The sequence below is a fragment of the Mauremys reevesii genome, linkage group 13 (genome assembly GCF_016161935.1).
Source record: "Mauremys reevesii isolate NIE-2019 linkage group 13, ASM1616193v1, whole genome shotgun sequence".
In the NCBI taxonomy this organism is placed as follows: domain Eukaryota; kingdom Metazoa; phylum Chordata; order Testudines; family Geoemydidae; genus Mauremys; species Mauremys reevesii.
Window position 1 is genome coordinate 13,237,202 of NC_052635.1, and position 21,526 is coordinate 13,258,727.

Below are 21,526 nucleotides of genomic sequence, written 5' to 3' on the forward strand. Positions count from 1 at the left end.
GGGCTAGATGATGGGATGTTTCTGCAGTATGGGTGCTTGGACTTGGCTATCTTGTTCTTTCCTGAGTATTGCTGAGCTGGGTCTGTACTGACTGGCACGTTCTGTTACTGGTATCTCAGTGCCGGTCTCTTTCTTTCAGAGATTCCTGTATAAGGCGCTAGGAACATCCTTAGCAGTTTGTCAGGACCTGGGCCACGTTAAATCCCAGCTTCATAAATTTTTGACAACAACAGATTATATGGAAGCCCCTGAGAGACAGGTGAGGACTCTGTCCTTCTCTCCACTTTACCAAGTAATCTCTGAATGCTGCCTGTGGGGCTCAGCTCTGAGCTGGCCTGGGACAGATGCCATTTCGCTTCATATCCTCTTCATTGCTGTTTCACTCAGCTCCCGCTGCCCATGGGTCTGACGCCTGACTGGCGCTCTACACCGCTTCAGCTGAAAGGAAGGGACTCGTGGGTTAGATCCTAACCAGTATTTTTCTTGGGTGACAGGGAGTCATTTCCATCCTCGCATTCTGTGCTGAGAGCCACTTGGACCTCACCCTGAACGCACTTCAGGAGTTTGGGGCTGCAATGAGCAAGGTGAAGATTTCTGGGCTCATCAGCCGCCTGAAGGTAAAGGAGCCAGGGGCTTCTCTCCAACTTCCTCTCCCTCTATAGCAGGGGCAGCAGCCCCGGGGTAGTGTCTGCTCTGCTCAGCTCGCATTGTCCCCCAGTGTGCGCGTTCTACGTGATGCCTGCAGTTAAGCAGAGAGGAGCACACTCTGGAGCTGGGGTTCTCTCAAATGATTTTTATCATCAAAAACCTCATGGCTTGAGCGCCCCTCCCATGCACAATGTGTGGAAACTACCTCAGTGGCTTGCATGGAAAAGCATTTAAGGTATTTTTAGTGTTTTTTTTTAATCCAAGTTAGTGGCTGGAAATGAAGAGGGGTTGCAAGCAACATGTGGCCAACCAACCTGCTTTAGGTAGACCATCAGTGGGCTACGGATGACAATTATGGAACCTGTGATTTAGAGCAGTGGTTCTCAACCTGTCCAGATTAGTGTACCCCTTTCAGGAGTCTGATTTGTCTTGTGTACCCCAAATTTCACCTCACTTAAAAACTACTTACAAAATCAGGTATAAAATTATTAAAAAGTATCATAGCACATTATTACTGAAAATTGCTTATTTTCTCATTTTTACCATATAATTATAAAATAAATCCACTGGAATATAAATATTGTACTTGCATTCTTTGTAGTCTGCTGTAAAACTAGGCAAATATCTAGATGAGTTGATGATAAACCCCCTGCAAGACCTCTGCAGACCCTCAGGGGTACAGAAGTAGCCCTGGTTGAAAACCACTGATCTAGAGGCTAGAGCAGGAGACTAGGCCTCTGGGCTTCCACTGCTGGCTCTGCCATTTACTCATTGTGCAGCCTTAGGCAAGACATTTAGCGCCTGATCTTGTACCTACCAGTGTCAATGACTAAGCTCCCATGTACTTCACTGCTGTAGATTCAGCATTTTAGGCTCTGTGTGTCAGAGTTACCTAGTGGGAATGATGGAGATACTAATATCTCCACACCTCACCGTTATTATATTGCTTAAATACTTTTTGCAAGTGGTTTGAGATCTTTGGCTGAAAAGAGCTTTGCAAATGCAAGCTGCTATTGCTGCTGTGAGGAATTCCTCGGTCAGCAGCAGATCAGAATTCCAAAGCAAAAGGAATCAGAAGAACTTTCTGATTGTCTAGGACTACCACCATGGGAGAAGAGGCAAGACTCGCAGCACCCTGATGCTGACCTACAGCAACGTGGCTGTCCATGCTCCAAAAGATCAGCTTCTCTCCCGAGTAGAGGCAGACATCACAGGGAACATCCTTCTCCATTACAGAGCCAGTGGTCAGGTAAGAGCTTTTGCGTGATAAGTGTCACATAACTCAAATTTAAAACTGTAATGGACGGAGTGTGAGCTGTCACATGTTGTATCATTTTTGTTGCTCTTCTTTGTATTTTCTCTAGGTTTTTCTATAGTCTTCTGAAATTCTGTAGACCCCAGCTACACAGTAATTCAGATGCAGTGACACTCAGGCTATTCAGAATAACACTCTAACTCCCCTCATATGGATGTGTATCTAGCTCTATCTTTTGCTACCCAAGAGAGACTAGTGCTAGCCTGTATTTAGTTGATTTGCTGTCACGCTGTTTCTTGGACTCACTACTTCCCTTACCTCTTATCTGTCGTCTTGTTTGTCTGTGTGCTCCGTTATTTCTGTTCCCCAGGTGCCTGACTGCTGGTCCTGACTCTCATCTCAGTGCCACCTCTTCACGTCACTTTGCCATTCAGTTCTGCCTTGTCTAACTGAGACTCTCACTTAGGCATTGCCAAAAACAGTTGAACCAAACTGAGCTCTTCCAGTAGTTCACAAATGCAAATATTACGGAGGATGGCCCCTGATATTGACCTCTGGAAAACTCCCCCTCTGGATACCTTTCCTGCCTTTTGGAAGATTTAACAATAGTGATTTCTCTCTGCTCCATAGTCACCAGCCAGGACATTTTGAGGTTGTGTGTTATGTGGGACTATCTACATTGCTAATAGCTGTTTTGCATTTCATTTTTCAGGTGCTGGGCATCACTGTTGCGAACAAGGTACATTCTAAATAATCTGCCCTCTGCTTTTGCGTTTTCTATACACAAGTTGCTTGTTTAAATTGCACAAAGCTTGGTTTCCTTGCTACATCAAGCAGGAGTCCTGGCTGCTCTGGTGTAAGTGGACCTGGATTTATTTGATGAACCTGGGTTTTCTCTTCTTCTGAGGTGGGTGCAGAGCCAGAGTCCTCTACCTTCTGGGGTCTGGGGACACCTCTCTCCTTCCCTGAGGCTAGATTTAATTCCTGATCTTTATCGTCTGGACTCTGGTTCTTTTCTCTGTTTCTCATCTACATACTCTTGTTTCTCCTTCTGGATTATGTAGGACATGAACCTAAAATTAACCCTCATCCACAATGTCATGGAGATTAGCTGTGCCATCTTGGAGACCAGAGACTCCCAGGAGTTCGAATTCTCCTACAAACTGGAGCTCCTTGGCTACATGCTGGTGAGTGACTAGGAGCTTTGAGGACTGAAGTACAAGAGAGTTTGTTGTAATGTATTGAGACTGGTTTTCCAGGGAGATGATATTTTATCCATTTGCTGTGACTGTACTACTGCAGTCTCATGAGCAACCTGCATGGCACCCAGAATGCTGGGTCCACTCTGAGCTTGGCAGGGATGCTGACATATTGTGGGCTGTAACTGGAAGGAATGGCTTGTGTCTTGTGAGTTCTCTTTCTGTCCTCTGTATAGCCTGCAGATGGCCCTACGGTCCATTGCTGAGGCAGAGAGCCTGCTGGGCACGGCGTCTGTTTATTCCAGGTCTGGCATATGGCCCTGTTTCAGGGTGTGAGAGGAAGGCCTCTCTGCCTTTCAGATCCATTTCCCATTTTTGATGTCCCCCTTCATGCATTTCAGGACTTCATTAAACAGGAACCACTGGATTCCCTGGCATCTCCAGTTCGCTATAAGGCAATTCTTGCCATTGGACATCTGAGGTAGGCTATTTTCTGCCATATTTCCTGGCACTGTGATGCCTTCTTATTTGTAAATTCATGAGTGTCAGGTAGGGAGCAGTTTAATGCCTGCAGGGTTTGGCTCACCAGGACCTCCCCGGGGGGAGGGAGGGGCAAGTGGGGCAATTTTCCCCAGGCCCCCACGAGAGTTTTTTTCAGGGCCCCTAGAGCGGGGTCCTTCACTCCGGAGGCCCTGGAAAACTCTCACGGGGCCCAGGCCCCCGGAGCTTCTTCTGCTCCGGGTCTTCGGCGGCAATTCACCCTGACTCCTCTGGCCATGGCCGTGTGGCTCCCATGCTGCTCACCAGCAGGACTTTAATTCTTAAGGATTTGAATGTGTCCATTTGGGGGTTTGTGCTTGAAAGACACAAGATTGGAGGTTGGTGGGGCATGCAGTACAATGGAGCAGAGGTTCAGATGGGGAGGGAGGTGTCTGGCTAGCTGGCAGGGGGAAGAAAGCTTGTGGGTTTCTCTAAAAAGGAGACTTGATGTTTTAGCTTTACTTCTAGATGAGCCAATACTTAAGAGAGGTGCAAAGTGAAGGGTTGTTCGCATTTGGGGTTCTAGATTGGGACAATCTCTAGTCATTGGACCCATTTCTTTCACTTGGAGGTGGTACTGAGTCTAATGCATGACTTTTCTCTCTATCTTTCTTCTGCCAGCAAACTCAAACCATCTCTGACAATGGAGGAAAACCGTGAACTGCTTGATCAGTGCTTCAAAAGTTTATTTCCCCTTCCTCCCTTGGAGAAGATGAAAGAGGAATGTGAGACAGCAAAGGATGCTCTGCATATACAAGTACGTGACGACAATTCTCCTCTGGCACCATCCACTGTATTTCTGCCCCGCAGGCACTGGGTGATGGCAGTCACACATGGCCTCCCTGGCAAGTTTATGGTTAGCTTTCCCCGGCCCCCACACACAAATGATCTGTACTGAGCCTCACTCCTTCTCTTCCGGTTTCAGGCAATCTACGTGAGGTCCTTTGAAGCCCTTTGCAAGCTAATGGAGACATTGCTGGAGGAAGCACCAACCGCAGACTGGTTCCAGGAAATGTTTGAAGTGAGTAGACCATTGAACCGTGGTGGAGATTGTTTCTTGTGTTACAGCAGGGAAGAGTCAGAGATTTAGGGGGTCAAGCTTCAGTTGTGGAGGAATTTTCCACAACGGAGTGAATTTTAGGGAGAGAGCACCAAATTCTTCCTGGGATAAGCGGGCATGTGCCCCATTGAAATCCACGGAAGCTGTGCCATTTTATGCCAGGGCTGGATTGGCACCAAGTTCTTATAGTGTTGTTGACATTACTTGGAGCGGCAAGAAAATCACCACTGCAGTAGCCAAATCCAAGAGAACCCGTTGAAACTGATGACTTCTAAGAGGAATTCATGAATATTGAGTTAAGCCCTGTGTATGGAAACTCATTCAGAGCAGACTTGCTGTTCCTCAGATATGAACAGAATATCGTGAAGAGCTGAGGGGTGGAGAGTTTGATGCATCTTCAGTATAAAAGTGAGGTTATAAAAGGAGCTTGGCTGGGGGAACTTCTCTGCTCTTATTCAAATTAATAAAAAGAAATGCTCCTCTCTGTCATTTTGCCACTCAATGTGGGAGAAGTTGCCCAGGAAACAGACCACAACAGCAGACATCAAACAGCATGCAATGTGCTAGACAGCTCCCATCAGACAGTCTACAGCAGACATCACATACACGGGCCCAGATTCATCTCTCGTGTAACTCCTTTGGCTTCAATCGAGCTACAGTACACCAGAGGTGAATCTGGTCCCTGGGACTTGTCTAATGGAAGAGCCCCTTAGATATAGGTGTAATTCCTTTGCTACATGGAGGTCAGATGCTTTGGAGAGGGATTTTAGTGACAATTAAACCTGTTTAAGAGGAACTTTTGGGAGGGATTTTCTGGTACTAACTCTGTCCATTCCTCTGCTCTACCAACAGCTCCTAAGGACATGGTTCAGTTCAGGGAAGGAGTGGGAGAGAGAGAGGGCCTTGCAGGCCAGCACCCAGCTACTGACTATCTATCAAGAGACAGTTCATAGCACAGTGAGTATAGCCATACTCTTCCTTGAGCTGACTTCCCTGCTTACATCAGAACTGACACTCAACGCAAATGCATGAAAAACTCTTCCAGGACAGCAGCTGGGATCTCAAGGTGACGAACATCCCTCTGCTTCCGTAAGAGAGAGGTTTACACAACAATGCTGTGACCACACTGTGTGGCAGACTGCAAGAAGTAGAGGGAGACAACCCCCAAACTGATGGTTTATTCTATCATTAGATTCACCAAGTCAACAACAAAAGAGCTTCCACCCTAGTTAACAAGATGCCAAACATGGTCTTCTTTTGGTATTCCAGACCTTGGCTCCCATGTAAACATCCACATCTTGGAAGAGGGGGGAGGGATAGCTCAGTGGTTTGAGCATTGGCCTACTAAACCCCAGGTTGTGAGTTCAATTCTTGAGGGTGCCATTTAGGGAACTGGGGTAAAAATCTGTCTGGGGATTGGTCCTGCTTTGAGCCAGGGGTTGGACTAGATGACCTCCTGAGGTCCTTTCCAACCCTGATATTCTATGTCTAATATAGCGAGGGGTTACTGGAAACCTGATTCACCATATGTGGGGTTCACTGATCATAAAGGACCAGATGCTTATCCCCAGGTCAATGTGAATCTCAGGTCTTCCCCAAATATCACACTGTCAGCCAATCCTTAATAACTAAATCTAAGATTTATTGTTAAAAGAAAGAAGAGAGTTACAAATGGTTAAAAGATCAATATCCAGACAAGTGACTTTCAATGTTCATAATTCAGGATCACAACAGTGATGGAATAAACTGCTGGTTTGTAAAAGTCTCTCTGGAATCATCCCAACAGATCAGAATCCAAAGGCAGCTTAGATGTAAAGTCTGTTAGTTTTTCCAGGCATTTCCCAGGTTCTTCCAAATGATTATTTGGAAGATCTCTGTCCTATGGCTTACACTGTCCCTGTTCAACGTTTAAGCAGACTAGAGATGATAGGATCAGGCCCGAGCCTTCTCTTTTATAGCTATTCTACCAGGCTGACAAGCCTACCTCACAGAAATTGTCACAGAAGGCCCTTCCCCCAATGCAGATGGCCTCTTGTACTTTGCTTTGAAGATAATCTTCTATTTCCTGTGCATACCCAGTAAACTAGTTACATTCATTCACATAAGGTAATTAGCCATTCTTCCATTATAACAGAAAGTTAAGCTGAAGATAATGTAGAAATGATTGGTTTCCTGAAGTGTCTTACATCGTTGATTTTAAGGTTAACTGAACACCTTGCACACATAATTAAGGCAATTAAGCCATGAAAGGGAATTAGCATCCACAAGCTAATTTAGTTACATTGTGAAACTTCTAACCAGGTATAGATAATCACAGACAAGTACACTTAGCATCTATTGTTCATTTTTGAATGAGTTGATGATTGCTAGTCTAATACATCTCTTTGAAATTCACATGCAAGTGAACTGTCTTGATACAGTAGAAGTGCCTCTTGTTAAGTTATTATGGGTCATACACAGGTTGACTGGTCTGCCAGTGTCACAAAAATGCATTCTTGGTTCTTATGCTCCCAGGATGCTAAAGCTGAATTTCTGTGTAATCAGCTAAGAACATAAACCATAACAGTGGCTATCCTGGATCCCCCAGAAGAATGGTTCATCTACCCAGTATCCTGTCTTCTGACAGTGGTGGGTGCCAGATGCATCAGAGGGAATGAACAGAACAAGGCAATTGTCAAGTGAACCATCCCCTGTTGGACAGTCTCAGCCCCAGCATCTGGCAGTCAGAGGTTTAGAGACATCCAGATCATGGGGTTGCATCCCTGACCATGTTAGCTAATAGCCAGAGATGGACCTATGCTCCGTGAACTCATCTAATTTTTTTTGAACCCAGTTATACTTTTGGCCTTCACAACCTCTCTGTGGCAATGAGTTCCACAGGTTGACTGCATTGTGTGAAGAAATGCTTCCTTTTTTTTTGTTTTAAACCTGCTGCCTATTAATTTCATTGGGGGACCCCTTGTTCCTGTGATATGTGAAGGGCTAAATAACACTTCCTTATTGACTTTCTCTACACCAGTCATGATTTTATAGATCTCTACCATAGTCCCTCTTAGTCGTCTCTTTTCCTAGCTGAAAAGTCCCTGTCTTTTTAATCTCTCCTTGTACGAGAAGTTGTCCCATACGCCTAATAATTTTTGTTACTCTTCTCTGTATTTCTTCCAGTTCTAACATATCTTTTTTGAGATGAGATGAGCAAAACTGCACTCAGTATTCAAGGTGTGGGGGTCCTGTAGATTTCTATAGTGGCATAATCATATTTACTGCCTTATTATCGATCCCCTTCCTAATGGTTCCTAACATGTTGTTAGCGTTTTTGACGGCAGGTGGAGCAGATGCTTTCAGAGAACTGTACACAATGACTCTGAGGTCTCTTCTTTGAGTGATAACAGCTAATTTAGGCCCCATCTGTTTGTATGTATAATTGGGATTATATTTTCCAATGTGCGTTACCCAGGTCAGAACAGGAATCAGGGGCACAATGTTACCAGACGGAGGCTCATTAATTAGGGTTACTTTTCTGTGCGGGGGAGGGGCGGTTCTGTAATTCTATTAATGTGTTGCTTATGTCACTTGTGTGTTCTACTCCTTCCTTCCACAAGTCCCCTCCCAATGGAGCTTTCCTGCAGGTCCTAGGTTCCCCAGGGCTAATAACTAGAACTAGACGAACATGCGCACACACTAGCAGAGCAAGTCAATCAGCACTCCCCAGCTGATCCCCTCATAGGTCCCTGTGTTCAGTGGGCTGGGTTCAGCAGCACTTTCAGCTGCTCCCTGCCCCCACTTATGTGCCGCAAGTTTAACACATTCCTATCACACTTTCACATTACAATTGTACTGGTAGTAACCCACTTGATGAGCAAACCCCACAGTATTTTGGGGCACTACAGGGATCTTTAGCTTAGGTACTAGAAGCGTCGCTGCACAGTAAATGGGGGAAGCTAAAAACACAAAAGAGTAAAATTCAGAGAGAGAGAGAAGCAACCAGCTGAACCATAACAGTTATTGATTGAATCATAGTGATAACCACACAAGGAGGGCTAAACAAACGTAACAGCTACATTTTAAAGGTTAATACCTGAGGTAGGAAAGAAAACCGAGAGAGAGAGATGGATCTCACCCACTCCATGAGGCTTGAACTGGTCGGGGTTCCCAGGTGATGGTGGTAGCTCAGGGTCCTGAGTGCTGGAGACAGGCAGAGCCCCCAGCACGATCAGTCAGGAGATGGAATCCCAGTGGAAATGATGCAGAGTTTGGGTCTATACATCAGAACCCTTACCTGGGCATACATAGGGGTTTTGTAGAGAAAATACAATGGTTCAAGGGAGAACACTAGATTTGTTTATGGGTAAACTGATGGCTCAAGGGTTTTCTTTAGGCTAGACAATAGGAGCTGATCACTCTTGGCTATGGGTGTTGTTTTCTTCCAGGGAGCTCACAAGGCAACTAGGCTGCTTCAGTATTTTGGGATATGAGTCAAAGATTTATTACTTGAATTGGTCTGATAATTACTGAGCTGGGTGTGTGCACGCATAGGTTCATTAGCATCTGGAGCAGGGATTCCCATGATTCAGTGTGTCCCTGCTTTCTGGTCCCAGAGTTCAGTGCGGTTCTCTGTTCTTCATTCTTTATGCTATACCCTATACCTTCTTTAATGCAGTTGAAGCTAGGGGAGTTGTCTCTGATCTTCATTCTGTATGCAAATGGAGATGTCTTAATCTTGTCACCCTTGTCAGGAGGCCTCTAGGTGTGTCTCCCAAACCCTTCATTGTTCTCTGCAAGCCTTTTCTCTGATCTGTTTTGGTTCAAACAGAGACGGGGGTTGGGGGTGTCCTTCATGAGTCACACAAGCTAGATACTATGCCCTGGTCCCCCCAAAACACAGAGCTGACTGGTATCAACAATAAAGATGGCAAGTGAAGTCTAGTACAGCTGGAGAACGTTCATTCTTCATTCTTTTTTAATTAGACTCAGGAAACTTTTAATCAGTTTGGATCTCTGATTGGAGCAATAGCACCATACAGCTGTGATTCACTGGCCACATCTCGTCAGTGGGTGGTTGACTGTATCAGCTGCCTTCTCTGTATACAAGGTGAGGAGACCATTAGCAGGTATAAGTAATTCTTCACCTTCTTTCACTGTTGTATTGTCCATTTTTCTGCCTGTCTAGTTCTTTCTGTCCTGTCTGTTGGCACTTAGATAACAGAGTGGTGGGCATCTTGTAAATAGCTCATTAGAAGAGAAGATTATGATGTGTAAAGAGTCTAGCACACTTCTGGGAACTGTACAAATAATAAATGGTCTGCACCAGGTAGATAACTGCTCAGTTCCTTAGGGCTTCTCTACACAGGGACACTGAGGAGAGTTAATCCAAATGAACTAAAGGTGTAAATTTTAAAGTGGCATTAAACACGTGTGGATGCTCTGATTCTGAATTAAAATGGCCCTTCTTAATTTTAGTGAATTACATGAATTAAACTAACCTGAAAAAGGCCCCTTTAATTCTAAATAAGTGTGTCCCCAGAGGTGTTTAATGAAGTTTAACTAATGCAGTTTGAAAATGAATTTGGATTAGCTTTCTTGACTATCTCCATGTAGACAAGCCCTTGGTACTAAACATTTTCCTTCTCTTTACCCTGCCACTGGCTGTATTGGAGGGGTTTCCTGGAATAATTCTTTAAACAAAAAGTTCTTGCAGCAGCCCTCTGTCATGAGCATTCAAAGCTATTGGAGTAAGTGTAGGCCATTTTCCCCTTTGTGAAAGAGTGGGACAGGAGTAGGCAATCTATGGCACGGGGGCCGAAGGTGGCACTCAAGCTGATTTTCAGTGGCACTCACACTGCCCAGGTGCTGGCCACCAGTCCGGGGGGCTCTGCATTTTAATTTAATTTTAAATGAAGCTTCTGAAACATTTTAAAAGCCTTATTTACTTTACATACAACAATAGTTTAGTTATATATTATAGACTTCTAGAAAGAGACCTTCTCAAAATGTTAAATTGTCTTACTGGCACGCGAAACCTTAAATTTGAGTGAATAAATGAAGACTCGGCACAGCACTTCTGAAAGGTTGCCGACCCCTGGAGTAGGATATTCTTTTCACCTAATGGGATAGATCTTGGTTATCATTTAAGGCCATTTCCAATTAGGGAGACCAGACAGCAAATGTGAAACTCATGCAGGATGGGGGTGGGGGGTAATATGAGCCTATATAAGAAAAAGACCCCAAAATCGGGACTGTCCCTATAAAATCGGAACATCTGGTCACCCTATTTCTAATTATTATTAATCAGTCCTAAAAAACAGTGTTGGTGATTCAGAAACAGAATAAGGGACTCCAGTCTTTGAGTGTACAACATAGAAATCCCAGCATTGTTTAGAAGTGATGGATGAGCCTGGGTTTCCTGCCGAAGGTTTTGTCCAGCCCCATCTCTTTTACACTGAGAGTTTGGTGGAGGGATTCACCTCTACATTGGAACCTCCCATCTACCTGCATGAGTTGTACTTGAATGTGAGATTAGATGTAAATACTGAGAGCAGAGAGGCTACTGAAACCAGACACCCCCAGAAAGCTGCTCCAAGCTGAATACGGTGCTTGTTCAATCCTGTATCAGTCACAATAACATACCACTACTGTTAACTTTTAGACATTTAGGGTGTAATCCCGACTCCATTATAGTCAACAGGAGTTTTGCCATTGACTTTGATGGGGCCAAGGTTTTACACTATGCTGATAACAGCCTAGCACATGGATCCTCCTGTATGAATATCCATGCAGTAGAGGTTCAGTTTCATTAGTCGTTACAGTACTTTTTCCCCTTTTCTCCACTCCAGGCCAGCCCATGAACCTGGGGTCAGCGGAGGAGGAGCTGAGATGTCTCCGTGAAGAACTAACAGCAGCTCCAGACCCCGAGGCTCTGTTTCAGGCATCTTCCAAAATGGCCAGGGTAACTGACTCAAAAAACTTGTGCGGATGTTCTAGTGACCAGGCACCGTTCATTTTACATTTACGCTTTCATGATGCCTTTCCATACTTGGAGCGAGCTGTGGAGCGGGCATTCATTGCTAGTAACCAGCAAGATGCTTTTCATAGATGTGTACTATGAATGCCATGTAAATCCAGATGCTACAGAATGTTGCACACCCATGAAAATGCACACGCTGATGCACACACATGTACCTATACAGCTATCCATGTGAATAGACTGTATTAGTGGAACATCAAGCTGAGAACCCATCCAGTCTTCATTCTGTCACCTTGTGGGTTTGCTTTAACCTATATTTGTGTGCATGCCTCTCTTGACTTAATTTTATATGTTGTATAAAGATGCAGTGTATCTAAGAGAATACAAACTGGAAACTTACCTCCTGCATATCCAGTACAATGTTGTGCTAACTGTGTGACAGAGGCTTTGCCTCAAACCTGATCTCATTATTGTAGAATACAAAAATGTAGTATATAGACTATGGAGAGAATTTTAATCCCAAATGGCTAGCTGGACATGCGGCTAATTAACAAATTGTTAATTAATCAGAGGGGTAGCTGTGTTAGTCTGGATCTGTAAAAGCAGCAGAGAGTCCTGTGGCACCTTATAGACTAACAGACGTATTGGAGCATGAGCTTTCGTGGGTGAATACCCACTTCATCGGATGCAATTTGCTGATGCATAGATCTTTTTCCATAGAGATATTAGGCCTCCATTTTTACAAGTGCTGGAGCCAAACATCATTGCAGTCTCTCCTATTTTTGATTTGTTCCCAGGTTGTTAGTGAGTACTTTTCCCAGAACAGGCCACAGACTTTATTGAGGCCACAGTGGAAGGTATGCTGTCTGCCAGCCCCACCTGTGCCACGGCAGCTGAACTGTGGATGAAGGTTATACTGAAGGAGTGTGGAGATGCCATGCTGGACCAGGTAAAACGGGAAACTGGAGAGGTTTTCTGCCTAAACTCGAGGCTTTTAGATCTTTGCCCTCATGTGTAATGAACAAAAAGCTTGCTGTTTCTCCCCCTCGGACATAGAGTCGATTCCATCTCTGTTCCCACCCTAAACTAGGCAATGGCAGAATCAATAGCAATAGACAGAGAGAATCCAAGGGAAAAGGAAGATGGTTGGTTATTTATTTGTCTGGCTTGTTGCCACAGTATTCAGCCAAGAAAGGCTTGAAAAAACAGACTCTGGGGAAAAGACAAGAAGACAGAATGACTGGCACTTGGAGGCATCCAGTTCTTAGGAGGCCCATGGCTAAGGGCTACCTGGATAAAAATAGCCCTGTAGTCATTCCCAGTGAGTCTGGAGCCTGGGCTCTGAGACCCACCCTCTTGCCAGGTTTCAGAGCCTGGGCTGCAGCCTGAGCAGGAACAGCTACACTTTTAGCCACATAGTGCAAGCCCCTTAAGCCCAGGTTGACCTGAGCTCTGAAACTCACTGCTGAGGGATTTTTTTGGTGTGTAGACGCACCCTTTAAGAATAGAAGAAGGGAGGGAGAAAACTATAGTGTTTTTGGGATCCACTATTTATATGCCTTATTCTGGAGCCCACTGCGGTAGGGCTAGATGAAAGGAGCACTCCACAAATCGTCTATCAAGGCAGGTGAAAGGCCTCAGGACAGGGAACCCTTGCAGCAGAACTGCCACGTTTGCACAGTGTTTTGAAGATGTGAAGGGCTAGGAATGAATATGAGAGGTCGTCACCTGTTCATAGTCCCAGGCATTTGCACACTGTGTTTAAAGCACTTGCATATTTTGTGCTTGTGGTTGTTTATGAACTGTGCATCCTTCGAGGCAAATGGTTGCATTTGGCTGCTTAAATCACACCTGCAAAATCTGGGCAAGCAAAGCCTTCTTTTGTGCATGCCAGCTGGTTTATTTAATGCATAGCTGGGCACCACCACATTAAATTACCTGGTATGTACAGGGAAACCCCGCTTAGGGGCGGCTCCAGGCCCCAGCACGCCAAGCGCATGCTTGGGGAGGCATGCCGCAGGGGGCGCTCTGCCAGTCGCCTGCGGGAGGTCCACCGGAGCCACGGGACCGGCAACCAGCAGAGCACCCCCCGCTGCGTGCCACCGTGCTTGGGGCGGCGAAATGGCTAGAGCCGCCCCTGACCCCTCTATAATGCACCCCGCAATAACGCGAATTCGGGTATAACGCGATTGTAAGGCCAAAAAAAAAAAAAAGCATCTGGAGCACCATGGAAGCGCAAACTAAATAAATAAATTACGCGGCTGGAGTGCTGCGGAAGCGCAAAAGAGAAAAAAAAACAAAGAGAGAGAGAGGCTTTGTGAAGGGAGAGAGGCTGGAGTGCCCCCGAAGAAAAAAAAAAAAAGCAAAAAATGGAATGTGCCTTCCCCACTGCCTCTTCCCACCTGCCCCAGCTTACCCTTTTGATGAGAAGAGCCACTCGCTCCCCGGCTGCTCCTCGCTCTTCCTCTGCCTGTTGAACATCTCCCCTGCTCTCCCCAAGTGTTTCCCTCTCTCACTGCATGGCTGAGAGCCCCCACTGCTGGAGCTCCACCCTTTCAGTTACTGCTGTGGGTAGTTCGCAAATGAAAGTAGTTTTCTGCCCAAGAGAAATCGACCAGCTTGAAACTGACCAGCTTGAAATGGTAGACCCCGCTATACTGCGACCCCGCATATAGCACGATCCAATTTTTTGGACCCCCGATCATCGTGTTATAGCGGGGTTTCGCTGTATATGTGTGTGTCAGTGTTAATTTTTACAGCCAAGTGTGGGCAATTGTTGTGGGTTAAAGTTACATAGACATATCTGAACATTTGTTTCTTGAGGAATTTCTAAAAAAGCAGCAAATGTCTAAATAAAGGTTTTGATTCTGTAGAATGAATGGAGAGAAAGAAAAAGGGACATTTCTTTCTGGTTTTGTTCCTTCCAGGTGCCAGCTATTCTGGATATAATATATAGCCACATGGCTACTATCTTGGAGGGCAGCTTGAGGCAATTCCTGCTGGAGGCAGTGTCTATTCTAGCTCACCATCACCTAGAGGCAGTGATCTCCAGCCTACTCAGCAACCATCTGCCGATGGACAGGTATATACCGCTACCGATTGCATTCATCTTGGTAAAACATGGATCCCACAGCTTTACTGGGAGATGTAGGGCTTTATTTAAGCAGCAGACATTTTGGGATAATTCCTGATGGTTAATAGCCTGGGTCTTTCTCCAGGAAGGTCCAAGAGCATATTAAGGTGGGGTGTGGAGAGAAATTAAGTGTCATTCTGTTTCCATTAATTCATAACTGCTTTGACATCCTAAAGACCTAACTTCACTGGTATAACTGGAGTGTATTGTTGGAAACATCTACTTCTCTAGCAGGGCTGGCTCCAGGGCTTTTGCTGCCCCAAGCAGCAAAAAAGGAAAAAAAACACAAAAAAACTGCGATCGCAATGTGCAGCTCTACCACCACCGCTTCAGTCTTCGGTGGCTGGTCCTTTGCTCCGAGAAGGAGTGAGGGACCAGCTGCCGAATTGCCACCGAAGACCCAGACGTGCCGCCCCTCACCATTGGCCGCCCCAAGCAGCTGCTTGCTGGGCTGGTGCCTGGAACCGGCCTGGCTCTCTAGACACCTGAATTGACCTCACTTTGGAAATTAGCAGTTGCTGTTGATTTCCTGGTAGCATGACAGCTTCAAGTCCAATCCCTGGCTGATTACAAAGAATAGGGCCAATATTGTCATCAGACCACCGCTTGGTATCGGTGAGGGTGTGGCTGCTAGAATAGAGTTGCCGTCCTTGGGACTTAAAACTGGACTGGAAGCAGATCCATCATTTCATTTAAAGATCCCTAACTGAGTTATCAATTATCAGTGCTGGAATCTAAGACCATACGAACGGCCATAGTGGGTCAGACCAAAGGTCCATCTAGCCCAGTATCCTGTCTTCCGACAGTGGCCAGTGCCAGGTGCCCCAGAGGGAATGAACAGAGCAGATAAATGTCAAATGATCCATCCTTTCTTGCCCAGTCCCAGCTTCTGGCAAACAGAGGGTCGGGACACCCTTTGTGAAGGGGACCTAGGATGGCCATGAATATTCATTCTCATAATTGTATGTCCAGTTAGTAGGAATGTGGCTTTTCTTTCATCAACTTGCCTTCCAAACCCTGGATCTTTGGGAGCCACATGCTCATGAGTCCATATTTACTGGGAAGTGGGAAAACAGGAACTGAGGTTGGCGCTCTGTGTCTTGTCCTTCGGAAGTCTAGTATTAATGGTTAGGCTGCAGTAAGACTAGGTCACTTAACCTAGTTCTGTCACGGGAAACTCAATATTTATACACGAGGAGCATTAGAGGAGGACAGTACTCCTAACTTTCTCATCATAGGCAAGGAGAACATTTGGTCTTTACTTAAATAGGACGCATTCAATCTGAGCCACAAAAGAGTCCAGGGGTCACATGTAACTTCTATTAAATTGCAGTGACACCACTGAGCTGTGGAGATCTCTGGGGAGAGACCCCTTGCTTGCCACTCAAGTCCTACAGGTCCTAATAGAAAAAATAAAGACTTCAACAAGCCAAGAAGGAAGCGTCACCTCAGAGACTGAAACTGACAGGCATTTGGCAGCTGCTGAACCTCTCTCAGTAAGTTAGATGACAGACACGCCTTTCAGGCTTTCCTCTGCCCTGTGACAATCCTGCTGCTGGAAAGCTAGAAGAGTGGTAGAATATTGCTGTGTGGGCACTTCTCCTCTGATGTATTGTTTCCCTGAGTCCAGCTCTGCTGTCTGTGGAACAAATAGGGCAAGTTTAGAGTACGTGGCTGATTTACTTAATAAATCTGGCAATTAGAAAGTCTTTGAACCAGGTTTCTCACAGTGCTTTGCAAATATTCCTTAGGACTCACAACATGCCTTGGTAGGTCATACACATTTTTATAGATGTGGGAAACTGAGCCACGAGTTAAGGGAGTTGCTCGCAGTCATTCAAGTTACTGGCAGAAGTGAGAATTCAGTACAGCAGATATCAGAAGGGGAGAGAGGGTGTGATGGTGTTGGGAGGAGATCTCATTTTTTACCATGCTCTCCTTTCAGGCAACATGTGCCATCTTTGAGGTGGTGTCATCACTGCAGTCAAGCGAAGCTGTGCAGGAGCTGCTCCCAGAGCTGTTTCCTGTTCTCCTGCAGCAGGTCAGCCGAACCTTAGGACAAAAGATGCCTTTGCCAGTGATAAGAAGCCGGAGCCTATTCCGAAAAGACCAACAACATACTGAGGGCAACCCTTGCTGGTAATTAGAAGGAATGCAGAGAAACAAAGAGAATTCCAATAGAGTTGTGTGACACTCCCCAGGAATTTCCAGGGTTATGAGGCACCTTACCATCGCCTGCCCTTAGAGTGAGGAAGTCTTGTCTGTGTCTGCTGTGGGTCAGTTCCCTAAAATGACCAGGCTCTGGCAAAACAAGCACTGCCATCCAGGCCTCCTCAGACCCCAGTCTCTTTGTACAGGTTAATGATAGGCACACACCAACCCCCGAGTCTTCTGACCATTCCGTATAGTGTCCAGACCTTTATCCACTGAACACTCACAGAATTACCAGGCCTGCTGTTCCCAATGGAACAGTACACACCAGTTTATTACTTCTACTTTAGACTCTATACTTTATTACTTGTACTCTATAGTGCAAAACACAGAGCACTTGGATATATTTATAGTGCAAACAAGAGCAGAGATGATCAAAGAACAGAGATTCCAATGATAGTGAGTAAGAATGCAAGCCAAAAATGGTTACATGTATAATGAAATCATAACATGCTCCTAGAGACTAAATTTAACCAACAGGTTAACCTGTCTAAAGATGTTTCTCACTCAACGTTCTCAACCAAGCCTGTTAGCGACCCGCTGTCTGTCTCGCTGTCCATCTACTTCCTAAGTGAAAGATGCCAGGGTGTCTTCTTTGTCGCCCAAATATACTAGAGCAAACCTTTGAGGTGTACCCCAAAATTGGGTCCCCACCCCCTGCCTACTTCCTGTTACTTTTCTTTCTTTGAAGTTCTCACAGTCCTTCTGAACCGAATGTGAACCCTACATGCTTAATTTACATGTAAACAAACAGATGGAGAAACATTTCTTGCCTGAAAGAAAACCATTTTTTCACCTTTCCTGGTGACTAGTCCCTAGACACAGATCATAAGAATGTAATTTTCAATGCATAGACATGGCTCTTTACACTGCATCTGTAGATGTGTTTCACAATGATATTGGTGACATGAGCTTTTATTTGAGACTCATATGGCAATCTTTTAGTGAACTAGAATGTACATACCACACCCTCGGCACCCACTCTGTGCCCCTCACCAGTTAACACTAAGAGATTCCTGAGTCATCAGTGGACTTCAGATCTGGTAGCCCATTAATGTACATTTCCCACCAATCTCACAACAGTTTCTATTATTGTTGTGTTTCTTTACTCCGTGCCAACAAGGTGCTCAAATTACAGACTTCCTGGTTTTATAATGTCTCTGACTTTTCCTAGGAAACCAGGATCTAAACTCTGTTCACGGATGGGCAGCGAGTATAAAATAAACATAAGAAAGTACAACTTCACACAACACATGGTCAACCTGTGGAACTCATTGCCAAGGGATGGTGTGAAGGCCAAAAGTATAACTGGGTTTAAAAAAAGAATTAGATAAGTTCATGGAGGACAGGTCCATCAGCGGCTATTAGGCAAGATGGTCAGGATGCAACCCCACGCTCTGGGTGTCCTTAGGCCTCTGACCACCAGAAGCTGAGACTGGACAACAGAGATTGGATCACTTCATGATTGCCCTGTTCTGTTCATTTCTTCTGAAGAAGCTGGCATTGACCACTGTTGGAAGACAGTATACTGGACTAGATGAACCATTGGACTGACTCAGTAAGGCTGATCTTATGCGGTGGCCACAGTGAGTCAGGTTTTCAAGCATGGGTGCCTAAGTTTTGTCCACAAAACTTGAATTTGTTCCGATGGATGGGTACCTAGCTATGTGAATTCTGGTGCTGCAGACACAAGTGTATATTCTGCTCATGCTGTTGGCCTATGCGCAGGCCCATTTTAGATACCTCTATGTGACGGGGTGGTATGCTGTGCCCCAGCCTCTTCCATGAACACAGACTGCTCTGAGTCTCTCCAAAGTGTTCTAGGATGCCTGCTCCTGAGATCCTGGTGGTAAGGGCTCTGACTGTTTGACCCTAATGGATGATCTTAAGTCACCTTTACTCTTGACTTTTGATTTCTTTCTCCTCCCTCTTGTCTCTCAGGGGACTTCTCCATCCTCACCTTCTCTGTGGCTTGTACTTTTGTGTCTAGGTTCCTCCAGCCCCTTTACATATATTTCCTCTTTACCTGGCCCTGCAGGTTTTACTTCCACCCTCCTGGGCCTCCACACATGCCTTGGTGTCCCTGTCAGAAAGGGATCCCAGTCCATGCCCAGGAGAAGGCAGTGGGGCAATCCATCCACTACCCCTACATGTTTCTGCCTAAACTTCCCCTTGATTTCCAGAGTCACCTCTGCCATTGGGCAAAATGTATTGTCCCCATGTACATATTCAGTTTTGATCCTACCTCTGGGATAACCTATACTCAGGTATGCTCAGGGAAACTCTGAAGAAACTTCCAGAATCATGCAGTCCATGATCTCCCCCCCCACCACCAGTTTGAGTACCTGGCCTTACCAGTGAGTGGCGCAATCTTTCAATTTCTATCCAAATGCACAGAGGCATAATCCTCAATCCATCTTTCAACTTTCCATTTCTGGCAGTACTTTTGTGGACAGGCCCCACCTCATCCAGCATGGCTGCCTTAATCATGTTCTAATCTCTTGCCCGCTAATCACTAAGAGCCATATATGTGCTTCCCCAGTTAAATGGGGTGTCAGTCGAAAGGCCCACATTGTTCTGTCCCTATGAGGTCTCACCGCTGCTCCTTTAAGAGTAACCAAAACCAGATCAGGGTTGTTCGCAGGTCCCATTTTACAGAGTCTGATCTCCTGTGCCTGGTTTCCATTTCCTGTCACAGGACTCGCCAGACTTTGGGGGAGTTGTTGCCAGACCTGGGCTTGCTCCCGTATAAATTCCTGAAGGCTCTTTTGCTGTTAAACCTACCAGGCAAGCAAAGGCTGTTTTTCTGCCTGGTGGGATTGTTGGAAAGTTGGTGGGGTCTTCTACACCAGCAGTTCTCAACCGGGCCGGTTTTAGGGGGTCTGCCAAGCAGGGCTGGCAGTAGACTAGCTGGGGCTTAGGGCAGAAAGCTGAAGCTCTGAGCCCAGCACCTGCACTAAAGCCCTGAGCCGCTGCACCCTGTGGAGTTAAAATCCAGAGCCAGGAGCCCCAAACTGATGCCTGGCAGTGCAGAGGGCTGGGACTGGGCCATGGAGTATTTATAGCTTGTTGAGGTGAGAGGAGGCTCAGAAACAGAAAGGTTGAGAACCCCTGTTCTATACTTCTCTTTGCTGCTTCACCACTCACCCAGACTGCCAAACCTCTACCCCAGCTTCTCCAGCAGGCTCTCCATTTGCATAGATAACAGGGAAATCCCTGATGAGCCCCCTGCTGTGACAGAGAGGGGTGTTGCAACCCCACACCTTCTACAAACGCAGACCACGTTGAGACTTTCTTGCTTGTAAACACCAACGTGTAGTCTATTTAATCCCCCTACCAGTACATAGCACCTTTTTATCTTGTATCTCAACTTTCTAAACTCTTCTCCAAAATGGGGGGTAAGCTGTTTCCACTCAGAGAGCTCAGTTTGTCAGGCTCTCCCAGCTTTTTGTCTTGCTGTCTGGTCACCCAAAGAGAAACAAAGTGTGAAAAATCAGGACAGGGAGTTGGGAGTAATAGGCACCTGTATAAGATGAAGCCCCAAATATCGGGATATCTGGTCACCCAAGTTTCTTTCTCTGTCTGTTCCCCTCAAAGGGCTCCTGCCCATGTCCTTTTATACAGTTTCCCTGTTAATGGAATGATTGGTTCCTTGACTCACTAGCCCCAATCTGACCTCGTAATCAGCTACACCTCTGTCCAATTAGGCTTTCTGTAAGGAACTGAATTAGTACTAATAGTGACCAGAGTGCTGACTCAAGTGCAAACCCTCAGCACTCTGTCACATCATATCTGGAGATACGACCCCAAAATATCCACTAGTGATCACCACACTCTATGCCCCCAGTTTTTGGGTCCTGATCATGTATCTTTTCTATATCCTTGTACTCTGCTAGTGCCCATACTCCTTGCAGAAAGTGAAAAATGACTGCAAAATTTTGTCCCTAGCAAAACTAGTTATATGAGATGTATGAGATAGAAACTTACCTCCTGGCATCAAGTCCTTCCAGGGACACTGGTATCCAGGATATTGCCAATGGATGAACTGTCAATGAACAGCAGACCTGACAAGTAACCTGGGCTTCCTGACTCTGTTCAGGCTGCACCTTCCTACCGATTGCTGCAGTTCTTTGCCTCTCTTTCCCCAGGTTTTCTGTCCAAGCATTAGAATCTGTGCTTCTCAAAGTTGGGAATGAGAAACTGGTGAGAGTGCTTGGGAAGCAGAAAGCATGGATTCTGCTTGAAAACCCCCAGACTCACCATGAGGAGTGTGTCTGCTGGTGAGGTAAGAGATCTTGGAGGCATCATTTTATCCTTGGGAATCAGTAGCAAATAGAGTGGCTGAGAGGAACCTCCAGTTTATAGCTTTGTGTGGGGCGCCCTGGGTGGAAACACACATCTCTCACCCATAGATATCAGAGCTGTCTGCTCAGAGCAGCTGAATTTTTGAAGTGTGCAATCGACCCCATAAGCGGTTTCTTTTGCCTTCCAGTGTTCTGCTAAGATCTAGACTAGT

At 45.7% G+C, this 21,526-nt stretch overlaps 2 long non-coding RNA genes across 2 annotated transcripts; both read left to right on the forward strand.

The window, feature by feature from the left end:
• The first annotated feature begins 9,733 nt into the window (after positions 1–9,733).
• LOC120381201 lies at positions 9,734–12,488 on the forward strand. The gene is made up of 3 exons (XR_005587973.1): positions 9,734–9,794; positions 11,536–11,648; positions 12,464–12,488. It is a non-coding gene; the product is annotated as an uncharacterized LOC120381201 (long non-coding RNA).
• Positions 12,489–16,231: 3,743 nt separating this feature from the next.
• LOC120381196 lies at positions 16,232–21,272 on the forward strand. The gene is made up of 3 exons (XR_005587968.1): positions 16,232–16,295; positions 16,745–16,938; positions 21,159–21,272. It is a non-coding gene; the product is annotated as an uncharacterized LOC120381196 (long non-coding RNA).
• The last annotated feature ends 254 nt before the right edge of the window (positions 21,273–21,526 follow it).